Source organism: Spodoptera frugiperda, chromosome 13 (genome assembly GCF_023101765.2).
Source record: "Spodoptera frugiperda isolate SF20-4 chromosome 13, AGI-APGP_CSIRO_Sfru_2.0, whole genome shotgun sequence".
NCBI lineage: Eukaryota > Metazoa > Arthropoda > Insecta > Lepidoptera > Noctuidae > Spodoptera > Spodoptera frugiperda.
The window spans coordinates 8257222-8277707 of record NC_064224.1 but is presented as its reverse complement, the minus strand read 5'-3'; the positions used below and the strand labels follow the sequence as shown (position 1 = coordinate 8277707).

Genomic DNA, 20486 nt, shown 5'->3' with positions numbered 1-20486 from the left:
TAAATATGTGGAGGTAAGTAGTTAGCGACATTGAAGAATTGATAATGAAGATATAATGATGGGAACAAGCGAACAATGTCTCAAGCCTGGACAGTTAGCAGCGACGAAACCTTATGACGTAAGTGTCGAGGTCCAAGCTCAGTTTGTGTAACAGATATAAAGTTACATGGCCAGCACATTACAAGCGCACCATCGCATCCAAGTTTATTGACGCCGCGTCCGTCTGAACTTGGAGTTTAAGCCTCTGTGAATGTCATCTAGCCACAAACCCGCAGTACAAGTGCGCTAACTCGGCTGTGTGCACCGTCACGCCGCGCACCACACTCGAATATTATTAAAAAAAAAATAACCACATAGAGTACACATCAAAAGATGACAGTTCAAATTCAAATTCCAAATGTTCGAATTTAGAAATGTCCGCTGCACGCGCGCGAAAGAGACGAACATAACTCTGAGCGTCTGCTATTTCGGTGACGTCGGGCCGGTGCATAGCGAAATAATGTATAATGAAAAGTGGCAGTAATTTCGATGTGTTTACGCGCTGTGCTAGTTTATTTCGTTAATAGCAGTTTGTTTTTCTAATCGTCTGCGTTTGGACCGGTGGCGCCCTCTTCGTGTCCCATTCCCGCTCCATAGATACACATGGTTGTATTTCATGGAGCTGTCATAACAATACCGACCTCGTGGACTGGGATTTATTTTAGTGCAAGTATCCCTCGAGTGCGGCGTGATGTGTGACAGTGCAACTAGTTTTTGGCGCGGAGAAACTGTGGCGGCCGTAACGCGGAAAATTGAGCTAGCGGTGTTTTTTTCCTAACTTAACCTACGACAATCTTCAGTTGCGCGCGAGCTGTCCCCGCACGCGCCTCGCGTACCATCCGACACGAAAATCGACGAAAATCCCCCGAATGGACCCCGAGCCGGTGGCGAGCCCACCCGAAATCGCACTCCCAGCTCCATGTGAGTGTGTTCAAAACGTTCCATTTTCGAATGCAGCGGAATAGTCGCGACCGCGCGTTCGATGACCTCATAAAGTGAAACTATTTTTTTCTTTCACTTTGCTCAATTTTGTGATGTAGCCATAGTGCCTTGTCGTACAAACTTATGGAATATTGTGATGTCAAAGTGCAAACTTAGATAAACCTAGGACTTGTAGTGTTAGTGAACTATTTTATTAATGGAGAAACAAACGACCAGGGACATTTTGTATGCGTACGGACAGATACTGCATGGGCTCTAGGTGAGTGCTTATCTTTTACTAAATATAAAGTAATCGAGCGTTGTGTCGAGTGTCCGTAGTTTATTAAGTCAGTTCTATGAACGCCAATCTTAATCTATGAACTTGATGATCGGAGCGCAGTGAAGTTGGCCTCGTGTGAGTTGCATTGCTAGTCTGCGCCTGCAAATGCACCCATGTGACTATCGCGGTCTCGGCCCGTGGAGGGCAGTGCGAGGGAAAACAGTGCTTATTGACACAATTTTTCAGATAAAATAGGGTCTGTTTTGTTTGCATGCGTTATTTTTGGGTTGACGAACTTGTTGAAAGATATTTTTGTTTGGTAGGACACATTAGTAATTTTGCAGTGCGTCGCCTTGCCTGCGCACGATTGGCCTTCGTGCTATCAGTGTAGGTAGGAACGCTAACCTATTAGTTTGCCTAGGTTTGTGCGATAATAACTCCGACTCGATGGAGTTTCAATGACTTTTTACTACTTTATATTTGGCCAGTATACACTTAAAATACACAAAAATATTAAAAATGGAACGTTGTTTAAATTTGGAATTGAAAAGGAATAAATTATAAATAACGGTTGTTCGGTTTTTAAAATGAGAACAAAGAAAAATAAAGAGTTGTCTCAACGAGTTTTTGCCTCGTACCTAGGTATACGTATAAGTACTAGGTAGGTATGTAGGTAGATAGTTAGTGAATGGCGCGAAACCGGCTTACTTACTGTATATGGCTCATAGATCAACGTGATCATGAACTAGCCAAGTGTACTGTTTTATTTCTACTATCAATACACAATACTTCATCTTAAAAAAAAACTTCTACATACAACATAAACTGTAACTGAAATAATAATACTTTGAGTACTTACCAAGAATTACTTAAAACAATTCCCTAATATTAAATTAATTTACTTCTAAATTGAAATAAAGCTTTTTATTATTTGTTTAAAGCTAACTATCGTATACATACATTTAATGATTATTAAAACTATTCCTTATTAACGATTTTGTTTCGAAAACAATTGCTAAGGACTGAGTTAAGTAATAAATGACTCTTGAGTACGGTGGTTAGGATCCATTCTTTTAAAATACTTTTTTTTTGAGGGCGAAAAATCATCCAATTACTTCTCCAGCCTTGGGTGAGGCGAGAGGGAGTGTCAGACTCTTACTGACTAAAAACCACCCCGTTCCTTCTCCTGCTTTGAGCTGGAACCCCGGTAAGCTGTTACGTCGTCCGCAGCGCCGGATCTTCTTTCAAAATCCTACAATTTCATACAAAACGTGTCAAAATTCTACTAGTGTTTAGGTAGCTATAGTTACCAAATATACCTAAAATTAGAATATTCTGGCACATCAATATTTTTCCTTAATTTTGATACCTTTATACATTAAGCTGAATTACCATAGAGGTAAATAACAAAATTTGATATTTAAATTCTGAAGGCCACCGCAGGCATTCGAATTATGAAAAATTTATACGTTAAAAAGAAGTGTTGTTTCTTTTATTAAAGGATGCATTTAAATGCAGTTGTTGATTTACATTCTGAATTCAATTTGTAAGGATGACTTTTGCACATGACTTGCAATATATCTGGAGACCCAATTACTCCCCTCCCAAAACTCTCAATCCCCGAATCCCTATTCCTCGAATCCCAATACATAGCTCCCAAAAGATCGGCAACGCACTTGTAACACATCTGGTGTTTCGGGTGTCCATCTACTCAGGCGATTCCTCTACTGATTTGCCTGCTTATCCCATTAAAAAAATCAATATCCAATAACTTCCTATTACATAGCACTAATCATCATCATCATTACATAAGACTGCTGCATATAGGCCTCTCTCAATGACTTCCAAACCAGATAGTTGGATGCACGACCAGCATCTATCGACTACCTGCTACCATTATCGTTGGTCGTCAGTCCACCGTGTTTTTCAATAGCACTGACAAACAAACCTGAAAATTATTTTTTAAGAGGGAAAAATCATCCAATGTCTTCTCTTACCATATGAATGGGAATTAGGCCATTATTTAGAGAGGAAAATCATCTAATGACTTCTCTCGACTTGGGTGAGGTGAGAGAGAGTGTCAGACTCTTACTGACTAAAAACCACACCGTTCCTACTCCTGCTTTTAAAGCCCCGGTAAACCCCCTAGGTAGTCCGCAGCTCCTAGGCTAAAGACCCCATATCAGAAGTGGGGTAAATAATATTTGAATGAATCATTAGATTCACCTCTAACTTAATTCAATAGCTGGCGGGTCAAGGAAGTGCGATTGTCTTGAAAAAACAAAAGATTATAATTATAATACATATCACTTTTGTAGTATAAACAAGACTTGTCTATGATGAGTGTAGTTTCCGGCCGTAGATTAGCTAGGGTATCAGTTACGACTGCTATCTGCCCTTTACAACCTATGAATAAAGGTATAAAGTTAACAAAATTAACTAATAAAAATAAATAAATTTAAAAAATTAAAAAACCCGACTGCATAAAAAACACTTTAAATAATTGAGTGCAACAGTCGGGACCCATATTGAATGATTTTAGTCTAGTTTATTTAATGGGTCCCGACTGTTGCACTTATTTAAAGTGTTTTTTATGCAGTCGGGTTTTTTAATTTTTTAAATTTATTTATTTTTATTTAACACTTTTTAGTTAGTTATAATACGGCTATGTGTTTCTCAAGATTTCACCCGCGACACGAAACCGCTAGTCAATCGCGTCGCGTAGTACCTATACGAGTATTTAGTTCGGATAATAAAGAACCAAATTGCACATAGTATTTTTTTTTTCTATATGTCAGTGATATACCATTTTGGAATCCTCATGATGAGCTCTTTAATTTGATACCCATATTGTAGCAAATACTTTTTTTTTATTTTTTTTTACTTCTCTCTAGGGCGCCTCGCGGCCGCCATGTTGGTTTTTGTTTTACGTCACATATCTAAGAACACTTGGGTAATTAAGACGAATCCAACGATGCCCTGATTGTCGAAATCCATCAAGCCGTTTCGAAGAAATGAGGTAATAAAGAATATTAGGCTCATACATACAAGATACGCGCGAAAAACATAACCCTTCCTTCGCAGTCGGGTAAAAATCACGGTAAATTAATGGAGAAAAGCCCTAGATACTAGTTTCTGTCCATCTGTCTTGGACTAATCGATGTAGTGCAAAAAATAATTTTGGGACAAATCTGTCGTCAGTTTCCGACCACTGCAACACCTGTAAGCCAGGATTCACAGTCAACCAACATTCAAAATGCATCGCAGAGACTGTCTTGGGTCCCAAATTTCAAAAAAAAATATTGTAAAGACTGCACTTTTTGACTATTTTTCGAAACTGTGGTTATTTATTAGTATCCTCTTAATCATAAAGTGCGCAAGTTAAAAAATACCTACGTCCGTTTCCTAATCACCACCTAAAACCATGTTTTTGGTCCACAAAACACACATTTTGTCAAAAAACAGCGGTTATTTGATAGCGTTATCAACATATTTTACCTTAAAATGTCGCACGTTGGTAAATCTGAATACAGGGATTTCCCAATAGGTAATGTTAATTAAACAAATACGTTTTAGAATAACTCATGGTTACAATATTCCCACAAAATTTATGACAAATAAGGAAACCCAAAGACACTATTATACTATTCAAACACGAAACTGTACCAAGTAATTTTTGTTGGTAAAAGCCATTGTTATTAGTTTTTGAAGCTTTGTTACAAGTACTACGTGTCAACATTTGTTTGGTGTTTAATTTGTTATTTGATTTAACCACAAATGTGGCAAGTGGCGTTGGAAGACCCCTTTTAAACAAACACATAAATTAAACATATGTTTTCAAATTCCATGGTAATTGTTTTTTTCTTTTCCTCTAATAATATCTTCTGATTTATTTCGTTGCGGGATCCAAGATAGTCATGCATGTCCCTGAGACGCGCCGGACTTTAGTGTTCTGATGTATTTATGATTGTATCTATTGTAGATCCTGGCGTACAGAAGTTGCAGGGGTTTTGGGAGGTAGAGGAGGTTAGTCCCAAAAATAACCCGAAGACTAGTGATTGACGAAGTAATGGCAGAAGAAAATATCTAACTATGTAACAAATAGGGGTCAATTGTCACTGATTGTTTAATAACAATGATGCTATATAAACCTAATCAACACCTAAACTAACAGAACTGCACTTCCCATACATTTTCAACAACCCACTAAACGACAAACGAAAAATTCCGCGTTTAAAAAAAAATCATGTCTACTTTAAATCTGTTAGTGGCACGCTATGAAGTTATCGATCGTCCAGAAATATGTCCAAACGTGCATTTAATATTCGAGCCGGTCAATTCGGCTAGGACAATCGATACAGGTAAATTGTCATGCTTTGTAAACGGGTTCGTTGAACTAAATCCACTCTAGTTTTATTAGGTTAAAAATAAATTAGCTTGTGAATAGGTTATGGAGGAAATTTTTGGTTGCATTTTATCTTGGTTTGAGGTTTTGATGTGATATTTTTATGGTATAGGCCGGTACATGGTCTGTCTGATCATCTGATTGTAAGCAATCGGCGTCGCCTATGGACATTCGCAACACCAGAGGAGTTATGACATGCGTTGCTGGTTTTTTTGGTGGGTTAGGCATTTGAGGATCAGGGAAATGGGGGAGGGAAGTCTATTTTACGTGTGATGCTGTTTCCATTGAAAATTGAATTGTAAAATGGATTTTAAGAGTAATCAACAAACTTGTGGTAGGTTGGTAAAGTAATATAATGTGTTTCATTTGATAATTGAGGTTGTCCAATGGTTGACTAGTCATAAAGTGGGAAAAACTATCCTATCACCCAAGCCAGCTTGATATTTGTATTGGTAGCATCAGAATCCGTTCAGTAGTTTCAGCGTGATTGACGGACAAACATCTAAACAAACAAACAAACTTTTTAATTTATAATATTGGTGTGATAGTGTATGATAAGTGACGAAATCTTAACACAATTTTAAAACGCACTTCTGTCTATCTTTTTAAAGATTAATCGTCATAATATTACATCAGTAAACAACATTTAACTGAGTCCTATTTATCAGTCATTTAGCTATGTATTCAATATAATTATATAATTGGCACTCTTATATACTTCTCGAGTTATTCTTTTTCCTTATGCAAGTGACTAGTGCAACTAGTATGCAGTTCTTGTGTTTACTGCACACGTTTTATATAATTAAGTGCATAACTATGAATAATTAGTCATCAGAATTTATTATGTAAATGCATTCGAAGTTAGTCTGGTCTGTGGAAGCTTCTAGATTTTTCTGGTTAAGTAAGATTTAATATAAGGTTACTTTTGTTTTTTACCAGTACCCTTAGTATGAGTTTTATTTATGTAGGTTTAAAGTAATCGAAACGAGAGCGTGTTCGACGTTCTGATTGGTTGGTTTATTCGAGCTGGCCAATCACACACAGTAGTATAGTTATGTTATGAGTCCAATGTAGTAGGGTTCCCAGACTCAATGCTATTACTAACAATTGACGAAAGATGTAAAAATTACCCGTAATCCTTACTTTGATCGATTCGAGAATCAAACTCAAGACTCCTTCCTCACTGACCACTCAAACCAGGAAAAGTATTTATTTTTTTGTTCTAATATGTATCACACTAATGTTGTTTGGATGTTTGTCCGTCAATCACACTGAAACTACTGAACGGATTTTGATGAAATTTTGTATACAGACAGGGAACTAGCTGACTTTGGTGACAGGACTTTTTATCCCACGAGATCGCGACCAAAGCCGCTCGTAGAAACTAATATATTGTAACTCTCGACTCCTCCCTGGCCTTTTGGGGGATAGAAACTTAAGGGTTGTTGGGAAATCGGGGATTTCGAAGATTGGGAAGGTCGATAATTGGACCTCCGGTAACCTCACATACACAACGCATTAAGTTTTTATAGTACCTAACTAATCATAGCTTGTAATATACATACTCCTACTTAAACCCTTTTACAAAAATACATCTTCATTCACTCTCTCGAGTGTCTATAAAAGTATGGCGGTGTTGTCCATGGCAATTTTTATGCTGTATACTGTGAGGTCATTGACCACTCTGATTGTAACGGTACTTTGAATTTTGCTTACCTTTATAAACATGGCGGTTTTATTATTGGATGGGTGGGTAGGTGAAGGTAAAGTTATAATAAGTACTATCATATTTCTGTTTGTTAAATGGATTTGTCTTGGCGGTCAATTGATTGCTAGTGTGGCTGCGAAGTAAAAGGTTTCGGGTTCTATGCAATTACATTTTGATTCCAAGTACAAATGTGCGATGTCTTGAATTGTTCCCAGTATATAGCAATATGCTTAAATTACCTATTATCTAATGAAAAGTATGTATTGCAATCGTTTAAAAAAAATTTTTACTCCTGAAAAAGAAATGTCTCACACTATCAAACAATTGAACTTGGAACCGCTTACTTGACAAAGTAAGATTTTGTCTGACCTGAGATTCGAACACTCTTATTTATTTGGCAGTCAGTCACGCTTGCCACCACTCAACCAATAACTACTAAACGAAAACAACAAAAAAAAAACAAATAAGATTTAAATATCTACATACTTAACTGTGTACTTACAATCCTGCCTACCCACAGAACATTCACACAAGCACAGTTAGCTGTCGTGACAGTAACTCGAAGCGGCCGGCAGGTGGCGCCACAAACAGTTCTCAGTAACGATCACTACGAGCCGTGATGCGTGCGCGCAACCCAACGTTTATGTTATGTTTTCACTTTATTGCTGTCTAATGGTTTTTTGTTTTAGTTTTACATTGTTTTGTTGATATATATGTAATGAGGAATAGGAAATATGATGTCAAATTGTTTTTAGATTAGTATACAAAAATGAAGAGATTGTTTGTTGGTTTGAACGCACTAATCTCCGGAACTACTGGTCCAAATTTAATGATGATTTTTTGTTGGGTAGTCCATTTATCAATGAAGGTTATAGGGTATAAAACATCGCGCTATGATCATTAGGAGCCGAGCAGAAACCGCGAGGAAATAAATAAAGTAAACCTTTTTGCAAAAGTTTGAAGAAATTTTCGTAGTCCAAAATCGCACATTTTAAACTAAAAAGTACCTTGTCAACATAAAAATAAGATTGATTTTCATTCTTGACTATTGTGATGCTTCTATTGATAAAAGAAGCTAGGTATGTATATAGAGGTGTTTAGTAATCGACCAATGGACAATGAATAGCTATAAATACGTGCGCAGGATTCGAAGCAGACTCAATGTTCTTTTTTTAAATAAATCTTCTGAATAACGTTTTAATAAGACAGACCCTATGTCCCTTTGGATGCTTAAATCTTTTAAACTAGGCAACGGATTTTGATGCGGTTTTTTTTTATTAACAAAGCGATCCAAGAGGAAGGTTTGTATGTATAATACATGCATAATATATCACCATTGCACCCATGTGAAGCTGGGGCGGGTCGCTAGTTAGGTATAAAATTAATTATCACACCAACCTAGATTGGTATCAATTTTATAAAAAAGTTGGTTGCATACATAAATATTTACTTGAATTAAAAATAAAAAATTAATAAAATAAAACTAAAATTCATCATCATCTTATTCAATAACAATATAAAGAAAAAATAAATAATAATAAAACGATTCGAAAATTAAATTAAATTACATAACTTTCCTGTCCCGCCATCAACAAGAAGCCTCATCAGGCCACGATCCAAGATGGCGGCTATTTTTTGTCTATTCGCTAACGGCCGGCCGTGTGTTAGAACCAGTTCTTGCGTTTCATACACTTAACCTTGTCATTAGGCGCGCCAACTCATTTTTGAACGTGGAATTAAAAGACTATCCACTATTCCCCCACACACTAAATTAAACTTTACATTTTTATAGATAAGGTTGTTTTTCCTCTGCAATGTTATGTCAGTTGTGACGTTTTGTCTTGATGCATGTTAGATTTTCGTCACACGGTTCTACGTTCCCCCCCTCCAAGTGCAGTGGCAACGCACGGTAAATTGCTCTACTTGATGGAGATATTTCTTTTTTTTTGACTAGTGCCCATTAGAAATTTTATTACAGAAGTATCTCTACCTTGGATGTTGAAATATAAAAGTTCCATTATGCAGCTATGATGGTTATTTTACGACTTAATGTCGATAGATACAAAATAGTTTTCTATGACTATTACGTACATTGCTACTTGTAGGTATTGATATTTTATATTTAATTCGGATATGAATGGGACCGTCTGTAGAGGGCGCCCTAGGGATATATTGAAGGGCCAAATTAAAAGTACCCTTAACCGACGAGCATGCATAACAAGATTGATTACTGTTGATGAAGCGAAAGAAGTATGTAAGGTTGGTAGCAATTGGAGTTCCGATGTCTCTGCCTGCCCCCATGGGAGACAGGCGTGAGGTTATGTTACCTATGTATGTCTGTGTAGTTCTGCTAAAATATTGTCGAATGCTGTTTTTGACATCCGCAAAAATCCTCAACAAAACACTTCAGAAAGTAACTATTCAAGTGCTATTATCAGATAAAGTAGTCGCATAAAACTATAAATATTCCCTTTAAAAGATGATGTCATCGCATATAAAATTAAATTACAGAATGGCATTTAAAAAACTAATAATAGTAGCTTCCATCAAGGATACAACTATCTTGCGCGCTATCAAATAGTTCAAGAGACAAGGTGTCTTTATCTAATTCAATAGCACCCTTCCCACACAATAACCAGCCTAACTTGACCTCCCGCCAACTATTAATATTCATCCATTACATCAGAACGCTTCGAACAACCGTCCGCGCAACAGGTCAATTTAAATTAGTCGAACGACCGCTCTCGACATTAGCCGAGCGCCTCCGAATGGAGCCGAAAGCATCTAATATGGCCGCCGCGTCACGGTTTTGAGGTTAAGGTTTGACATTTGCAACCGTTCTAAACAAAAACTAGTTTCGCTTTACACGTAATTTGCACTCTATTACATCGGTTTTAGAGTTAATTTTCGCTAATTTGTGTATTGATTATGAATGGATAAGGTTGTAAATGCTGTCAGTTCTTACGTTGGTCGTATTAAAAGGTCTTGATCTTTACATTGAATTCGTTTGGTACTGAGTAGTACTGGGATATAGCTTGGGTTTCGCGCGTGCGTAGTTCTCACGGATACATTAGCTCATTATTGTCGAGTAATCAAGCCCTGTTGTACTTCGGTAGTTATTAAACCGTTTTTTTTTTATGAAGCAGGTCTTCGTAATGTCTTTTGTTTGATAGAATTTTAATTAAGGACAATGGATGCTTGATTGCTGGCTTTCTTTTAAGGGGGAAGGATAGTTTGCTTTGTTTGTGAACAGCGGTTTTATTAAGCAGTTGTAATGTAGTTTTTAGTTAGACATTTTTGTAGTTGAAAACGGATTTAAGTTGGGTTTAGAAAAACTGATTCGATTTGGTTCTCCCTTTTTTTAAAGTCACTGCCGAACTTTCTTTTTTCTTAAAAAATATAGGTGATATTTTTTAACTTGTCAACTCTTTTTTAATTGACCAATACTTATATATTATCTGTCAAAAAAAAATCAAATTTTGACAGTTTAATAATGATTGACAGTTAAGTATTTTGACAGACTATTATACTGTTACATTTAGAATCGATTGGAAGCATTCGAATGTACGAAAATCGATCGGTCACGTATTGCAAACAGCTAATCGATACGTATTATAAAACAATGCACTCTTATCACTGGCCGGTTATATTGGCAACACGACGCTGGGCCACTAAGATGTTACTTTTTACTAAGGGAACTAGGATTCCGACTAGATTTGTAGTATTTTTTAAATGTATTATTTAAAATACTGAAATTCAAAGAAATCTGGTTAAGACTTAGTACTAACACTAAAACTATTTGGGAAATAGCCTTGAGATTTCGCTTCAAGCTTCCTTGTGCAAACTGTTAAGGAGTGGAATTCTTTGCCAGAGTCTGTGTTTCTTGATGGGTATAACCTGGGTGTCTTCAAGGCCCGAGTGAATAGGCTGCTTATGTGCGGACATGCTCCATTGTAGGTCGCGTCATCACTTACCACTAGGCGAGATAGCGGCCAACTGTCGACCCATAAAAAAAAAAAAAAACAAGACAGTTTAAATTATTTCTAGTTTCTGTAAGACATAGATCAAAGATTCAGGGAGATAACTGAGACATACTAAATTAATTATTATGTTATCGGCTTACTCACGTACTGTTTTGACGAGGAACTCGACTAGTTTCAAGCCATGCTAGAGGCTCATATTCATGAGCAGCATTCCGCGACACACGACGCGGCGATTGTCGCGCTGCTACTGATCGCATCGCCGCGTCGTGTAATGATTAAGATAACAGAGAATTTATACATAATATCCCCAAAAATAAAGATGTAGACAGAGTGATAGATCCTGTCAATCTATTTTGGTGAACTAATTCCTAAGGGTTGCAGAGAGCCACTGGATGCGAAGGTCACTTCCAGTGGCTGGCATTAGAGGAGGCTTCTCTTCCCGTGGTGAACGATAATGATGATGATATTCCTTTTTAAGTCTTTGACTGCCAATAGAAATCTGTTGAAGACAAATCCTCCGCTAACGTCGGTCACCGGTGACCACCACGGCATTCAATGTGTTAAATAAAAACCGAAGATTATTTTTATTCTTCATTCGATCTGAACCAATTTAATACAAACATGTGATATGCAAAAACCACTGAACGTATTTAGACATAATTAACATGTACGTATATAGGCAAAGAGTTAAAATAAATAAATAAATAGATATTGTAGTACTAGCATATTCTTTCCTTATAATAAGAATAAAATCATGGGAAGAACATAAATTATAAATTAAATAACACAAATTACTGCCGCACTCAGAGACATTTAATGATTACTTAAACTATTCCTTAGTAACGATTTAGTATTGAAAACAATTGCTATGGACTGGGCTAACTTTATTTATTAGATCATTCTGAATACGGCGGTTAGTCATTATAGTTATGGTAATATTTGAATTTTGATTAAAGGGGGAAGTCCCTAATTGTAATTTTGTCTTAAAATAGTCACCAATGATATTTAAGTACTTGTATGATATCTTTACGCTTAGTCAACGGACTGTCAAGTAAATAAATTAATAGGTGCTGATGAACATCATTAAACTATGATGAATGAGGTATGGTTATATGACATCTAATTACCTATATTTACAGAGCACTTAGCTACTCATATTATCTTAAACAGCTTTATAACAATTGGGGCTTAGTAGGCTGATGCCTGATCCAGAGCTGCGGACTACCTAGCGGGTTTACCGGGGCTCCGGGTCGAAGGGCAGAAGTAAGGAACGGGGTGGTTTTTAGTCAGTAAGAGTCTAAAACTCCCTCTCGCCTCGCCCAAGGCGGGAGAAGTCATTGGATGATTTTTTCCCTTTTAAAAAAAGCTGTAAAACAATTGACTTAAAATCTAAAAATAAAACGGTTAATGAAATTTTAACTAACATTTTTAGTGAAAGTAAATGAAAACTAGCTTGAAAATCTCAAAGCTAATTCAGTGAGGGAAATTTCCGCCCTCCGAAATTGAGTTATCTGGCCTCCAAACTCGTCCTACATACGGAGATCCTTTGGTTCAGTGGAATATTTTACGTCACTGTTACAGGGGTATTTTGAAGCGAGGCTGATAATTGAAATATCTGTTGAAATAGATATTACAACACACAACGTCACGTCTTTTTTATCCCCAAAGGGGTAGGCAGAGGTGTACTTTACAGAATGTTGCTATACAATGTACGCCCACTTTTCTCCATTTGTGTTGTAGACTGCCTCGTTAATCGAGTGGTCGCAAGTGCGAATGAGGGATAACGGGTTCGATTCTCGGGTCGCATAAGGTATTGCTGGACTTTTTTCGATTTCGGAGTAAAAGAGGATAAAAGACGTCAAGATGCAGATATAATTACAATGATTAAGACGTGTTAAATAATAAATTATTTAGTTCTCGAGTAGTCTAATCATGATTGATAATTAAAGATAGGAAGTAGATAGATAATTTCATTATATTGAGTACTCTCCAAGTTCTTTTTTAAATTTAAGTCACGGATCTATGGGGACGAATTATTTAACCAGAAAGACTTAGGTACCTTATTTCTACCAACCTTCAGTATACTTACAAAACTCCTATAAACTGATTAAGTGCATTCATACACATTTCTTACACCAAATATCGGTCTAAACCTTGAGAAATATCTCGTATTCTAGTATTTGTGGCATCACACCACGATGCAAGCAATTTGGGCACACATGTTGCGTAGCCACGTGCTAACACGTACCTACAAACAGACAGATAGACAAACACAATTATATTATTATAGCTTCCTTGACATTCAAATTTTCATACAAACAGAGCAAAATTGATTAGTATGTTATCGGCTTATCACGTAACTGTTTGACTAGGAACTCGACTTGTTTCAAGTCATGCTTTTTTTTGAGGGGGCAATCATCCAATGACTTCTCCCGCCTTGGGCGCGGCGAGAGGGAGTGTCAGACTCTTACTGACTTAAAACCACTCCTGCTTTTCGAGCCGAAGCCCCGGTGAACCCGCTAGGTAGTCCGCAGCTCCGGATTAGGCATCAGCCTTGCTTGGCCCCATCTGTGATGGTATAATGGCTCTTTGAGGCAGACCGCTACCTTATATTCCACTGTGTCCTCCAGGCGGTCTTCGCAGTGATGACACCCGGGCGTTTCCTCCCGCCCAATCAAGCCATGCTAGAGGCTCATATTCAGGGCAAATTTCTTTACCTGTATTGTTTTAATTTTGTATTTCAGAGCTACTGCCAAGGTGCCAAGCGACAAAATTCTAGATAATTTGCAATATCTAAACGATCCTTTTCAAAAGTATAGAATTTTAAATGATTTTTAATGCTTGTTTGTATTTGATTTTGTAGAAACCATAGCGCGAGCGACATTTTATAGTTCTCACATTTGTGTTCTCAATTTAAAATCCGTTCGGGGAATACGAAAAGATAACAAAAATTTCCGCGCCAATTCCGCGGAAGGACACGCGACACGATGTTTGAATTCAGAACTGTTTCGGCGAAGCACAACGGTCGCGTTTGCTGTTTGTTAAATTTTATTTATTCTACTTTGGTGCTTATTGTTTACATAATAAGGTTCATAGGGCCTATTTTCGAGTGTAATTTTAAGTTGGTCGTCGTTTGATTGCCGATTATTGTAATGATCTACAGATTGAATTCAGTGTTATTGTTTTCGATTCGAGAATATTTGGGAGTGAACTAATTGAGTGAGTGATTGAGTGAGTCAAAGACTACCTCTATTGGGTTCGCTTTAGCAAATTAACTTACTGTCGTACTCAGACACAATTAATGATTACTTAAACCATTCCTTAGAAACGATTTTGTATCGAAAACAGTTGCTAAGGGTTAGGTTAAATAACCATTAAATGAGTTGTTGAGTGTCAGTTTGTCAATGAAAAAATATTAGACACATATTTTTACATTTTGTCATATAAGATAACAATACTTAGCAAAAACGAGTCAAAGTTTAGGAGTTAAAGTCATTTCTACGTATTAAACATACCTAAAAGTGAAGTCAAGCGATATTTTAAATCAAAATATCTTCGAAAGTATTTGTTTCCGTAAGAAAATAAAAAATACGTGTCTAATATTTTAAAATACACAGTCTACAAGACGGACATTAAATATAAAAATTAGTCATGTACCTTATTTACCAATCAAATCTAACATTGAGATACGTATATCTTAGAATGACTAATAGGTACACTAAACGTAGCGTAGGTAATCTTACTCCAATGACTTTCTATGAAAAACTTGTTGGGTAACAAACCAGTGTAATGTTGGTAAAACCTAACTAGTTCTTAGAATTTAAGATAAGGAAAACAACAACCAACTTTGCAGATTTTTGCAACATTTTTAATGGTATAAGCCGGTAAACGAGCAGACGGCATCACCTGATGGTAAGCAATCGCCGCCACCTATGGACACCCGAAACACTAGAGGCGTTACGAGTGCGTTGCCGTCATTTTAGGGATTATGAATTATAGGGTTGTTGGGGAATCGGGGATTGGGAAGGGTAATTGGGTCTCAGGTAACCTCACTCATACAACAAAACACAACGCAAGCGTTATTTCACGTCGGTTTTCTGTGAGGCCGTGGTATCACTGCGGTCGAGCCGGCCCATTCATGCCAAAGCATGGCTCTCCCACACTTGAACTTACTTTATACCTCTTCTTACATTTCTCTCTGCTTCTGCTTACCTCTTCAACCTAAGTAAAGTGTGAAGTGAAGTATACTCCATTACCGAATACAATTACATATCAGTAGCATTTCAGAAATGGTTGTGTTTCGAATAGTTTCTGGTTTTGCCATACAGTCGTGACTGACAGCACGATAGTCTATGGTCGCGTTGGCTATGGTCGGTGTCTATGATCTGTGTGTGACCTTGAATTGGAGCATAGTGTGTGAAGATCGATCTTGTTTTTTCTTTAATGCTGTGCCTTGGAGGCTTAAGGGATTAAGTGCTACTTTGCCAATTTGGTTCTTAAGCTTCAAAGTCTAAGGTTCAGAATGCATCAGTCTGGATATTTTCGTTTATTTATTTAGCATCTAGTAAAATATTATAAGTTTCCTATACATTAGAGTCTGTCAAAATCTCCATGCCTTACGAGCAAATTGGAGATTATACCTAGTTTAAGAGCCCTTATTCGGGTCTTAGACACCTATGAGAAAACTAGGGATGGTTACGTTAAAACGGTTTACTCACGGACATTAAGACCTAGTCTGCCAACAAAAATCTGTTGAAGGTGAATCTTCCGTTAGCGCTGGTAATTTTCACTCAAATAGGGACTCTTCATCATAAGCAGCACTGTAGCAGGCTAAAGAGTCCCTCTATGTCCCGAAACTAGTAGAGCTTTTCTCCATTAATGTATGTGAGTAAACTGTGATTTTTCTTGATTATAATTTTTTTCCCATTGAATAAAACTAATACATTTTTACATGCCACATTGACAGTTATAAAATGAGCTGTCACACCTCTATAGCTACAAATGTACAGTCAAATAGACAATTGTCAACAAAGTATAATATTAAATAATGCGGCTTTCAGCGGCGTCGGCTTTACTTCGCTTAGGAAATGAAAGTTCCGACTCCCGACTCCCGACTAGCGAACGTTTCGATACAGACAAACAAACTAACATAAATATGTAAGTATTGTTTAATTTAAATGAGAATGCTTTTGTTTGTGAGTGTACTGGTGGTCGTAAACTGGGTGAGAGGAAGTATTGTAATTTTGTAGTACTTGGTGTTTATTGTAAATGGTTGTGAGTTTTAAAAGTATTAGCTGTTATCCATAGCTTTGTCGTTGTGGTTAAAAGGAAATAAGTATTGCCTATAATAATAATAATTTTCCAAACTTTTGACTACGTCCAGACCTAATTAGAATTAGAACAATCATATTTATTTTAATACTCAACAAACGAATACTCTTCCGATTTTATGATACAGTTCCAAAAACTAGTTTGCTTAAAATAACAAAAACATAGGTAGTTGTTGTGTTTTTTTAGGAGACTCCTTTCATCCCCAAAGATGTAAGCAGAGGTGCACATTACAGCGTGTAATGCATATAGGTACAATGTACACATACTTTTCACCATTTGTGTTGTAAGTGCCATGTAATAGGGGATGAGTCTATTGGCATATACTGGGTACAATAGCAAACTCCGTGCTATTTACTGTCAAATTTTCGAAAAACCGACAAAAGCCCAGTAATACTTTGGCCAACCCGGGAATCGAACACAAGACCCTTTGCTCGGCAATTGTACTAGTGACCACTCGACTAACGAGGCAGTCACTACTAAGTACTAGTAAGAAGTTTAACTACACCCAAAATACATTTCAAACAACAATACCTGAATTAAAGTAACGGTACATCACTATTTGAATAGAGCAGCGCACAATCTCCAATACGCTCGGCTTTCGGCTTTCGGCACTCGGCACTCGGCATGTAAAACCGTGTTGAACAGGAATCTGTATGTAATGTGGTGGTGCGGGCTTGTGACGTCACTCGGCAGTCGGCAGTCGGCACCGAGTCGCTGGCGTAGACACAACAACGATACCGGAACTTTGATACTGTTGCTGAGAGAAGTGTTTGGGAATTTATTTAATAAAAAGCACCTTTTGGGGTGGGGACAATCATCCAAATGACTTCTCTTGCCTTGGACGTGGTGAGAGGGAGTGTCAGACTGAAAACTGACTTACTGACTAAAAACCACCCCGTTACTATAATCAAATTTTTAGTTTGAAGAAAAAAGCACTTTTCAACCATTATTACAATTACCTATACCATTTAAAGCCAGTCTTTTTAATTAATGATACATATTTATTTTTGCAAATAGGTTAAAATGTAACTCTTTTTACAGGTCAATCTCTTAAATAACTAGATGATCCCATTCATTTTACTTTCCTAGTTTATTATTAACAAACACAAAATATATCTACCAAACTTACCGTGTATTATTATAGTCCTTGATACAATATACTAGTTAAAATATAAGTAGTTTTTAAAAACCCAAAATATATCTCCGAGTTTAACACATTGAACGTCGTGGTGGTCACCGGTAACCGACGTTAGCGGAGGATTTGCCTTCAACAGTTTTCTATTGGCAGTCAAAGACTTAAACGGAAAATCCCAAACACTTTTGTCGCCAACTGTCCAACGCAGCTAGCGGCCGTCGTCAGCGAAATCTGTCGAGATTACAGCCGAAACTATAAGCGATCCGGTACACCTGTTGACTGGCTGCGAATGTACGCGACTGTACGCGACTGTACCTACATAGTGCTGGGAAAAGAACATGTGTGTTTGTAGTCGGTGTTCGGATTGAGACTTAGGAATAAGATTTGCTATTTGAAAGGTTGATCAATGGAAAATGACTATAGAATAATTAATATATTATATAGTCTTGTCAAAAAAATGCTTCTCATGCACGAGGGTGCGGGTTCTAAGCATACCAATGTGACATTTTGACTGGAGTGATACCAAGGCCTCTCAGAAAGCCTACATGAAACAATGTTTGCGTTGTGTAAATGAATGCCCAATTCCAATTTTCCCAATCCCCGATACCCTAACAACCTATTAAATCCTAACCCCCAAAAGGCTGTCCATGGGCGGTGGCGTTTGCTATCAGGTGATCTGTTTGCTCGTTTACCGGCTTATACAAAAAAAAAACAATTTATAACCATCCAAATAACAATACTTACAAACACTACCAAGCCCTTTCTACATACCTACATCATAACATAATACATTTCACAAAAAACAAAAACTACTCACGACAGACTATTTCAAGCGAGTTTCAGCTGAAAATTTCAGTATAATTACGGATAGTGCAATTTTACAGCCGGTTGCCAGACTTAAATACCTAGGTACTCTATTTTGCCAAAATGGTAGGAAAAAAAAATCATTTTGAAACGAGAGAATGAAGAAAATACGTACAATTTTATGTGGGTAGTTAGATTTTCTGTAATTTGACGGTAGAAACGACCGTTAATAGGTTTTGGAGGGAACGATTCGAACGGTTCTCGTTTAATTCAAATTGATTCGAAATTCGAAATGGGTGTTTATGGATGATTCGTTCTTTTGAAGGAGGTCGTAATACTCTTTTTGTTTTTTTTTTATTGTGCCAATTTAGATTTTTTTTGTACAGTCTAGACAAGTATTGCCTTGTGGTTAATTTACAGTCGTTCCTGAAATATCTCTATAAGAAAATATATCATCTGAGTTGAATGTCTGTCTTTTTGTAAAGTCGGTTAATTGAAAGTGGTGTACATATGTTATAATTCGTGTTGACTATGCAATAGGGTAGATGACTAATTTTTATTTTAATGTCCGTATTGTAAGATTATTTTCTTAAGGTAACAAGTACTTTCTGAAGATACACTGAAGATATATTAATTTTAAATATAGCGTGACGATACTTCTCGGTACGTATTAGAAATGACGTATTTGCTCACGGACTAAATAGATTTTTAATTTTCATGCCCCATCATCATCCCTATTCTTCTATGAAAATATAAAGTATCTTAGTTTTAAATTGTACACTGTAGAATCCTGTACAATAGGAATGAACTAGTTAACCACAAAATTATTCAACAATGCGTTCATACCACTCAATTTTTTTCCACACACAACCGAAAAATACAGGAAAAAAAACAAAATTATTTATTATCCTAGTGTTCATTACAAACCTCTAAATAATTAAAACAAAACAATAACATTACACATCCATTTTTTAAAAGGCGACTCAGTGAATCATTTTAAAAGCGTTGTCCGCCTCATGCAGCCTAATTTCCTTTGTCGTTTAGGGAGTACAAAAAAAAAAAACGCAATTTCCCCGAATGTCGGGCTCGCGTCACGAGCAGTTAGGGCGGCCGTACACGGACTGCTCGAGCAGTTAGCGGCTGAGCGACATACACGGACCGCTCGAGCGGTCGGCGTCGACTGCTTGAGCCGTCGGTTGTTGACTGCTCGAGCAGTTGGGTAGCGTGTACCCAACTGCTCGAGCAGTTGATTTTCTTTTGATTTTTTCAAAGGGCGGGGGGAGGAAAGTCGGAGAGCTGTCGACTGCTCTAGAGCAGTCAACGGCTCGAGCAGTCCGTGTATGCCTCGCAACTGCTCGCGAGCGGTCGACGGCACGATGGAATTTCATCGTGCAGTTGACGGCTTGAAGCGGTCGCGACTGCTCGAACAGTCGTGTGTACGGCAGCGAATGAATGGCTATAGTTCATCGCGCAGTCGCGGCTTCAAGCAGTCGGGTTTAACTGCTTGAAGCCGTCCGTGTACGGCTGGCTTTACGAACGGTTCCGAGTAGTCCCGAGCAGTCACGAATAGTCACGAGTTGCCACGACAGTTGTCGCGAAACACTTGACTAAGTATATCTAGTTTTTGGTCAACTGTTAGCCGAAATTAATCCGACGAAAATGTGTGGAGTGGTTTTGAGTTGAGAGTTTTTTTTTGTTAAGAAATATTCTTGTTTGTCTCGTGTTTTCTTGAACTTGTAGATGATTTTAAAATCTTAGACTCGTGTTTTGCGTTTTCTTACGGAAACAAATACTTTCGCCGATATTATATCGATTTGAAATATCGCGTGACGTCATTTCTAGGTACATTTTATAGAAAAAATGTATTTGCTTCCACTCCT

At 37.3% G+C, this 20486-nt stretch overlaps 1 protein-coding gene across 2 annotated transcripts in view; it reads left to right on the top strand.

The window, feature by feature from the left end:
- The first annotated feature begins 276 nt into the window (after nt 1-276).
- The window catches only part of LOC118270242 (mushroom body large-type Kenyon cell-specific protein 1), a 195365-nt gene continuing 175155 nt past the window's right edge, over nt 277-20486 (top strand). Inside the window, exon 1 of one of the 2 annotated variants that reach the window (XM_050697946.1) lies at nt 277-1240. The gene's annotated coding sequence lies outside the window, so the exon portion shown is untranslated. The remainder of the gene's footprint in view (nt 1241-20486) is intronic. The other variant, XM_050697947.1, reaches the window with a different exon arrangement.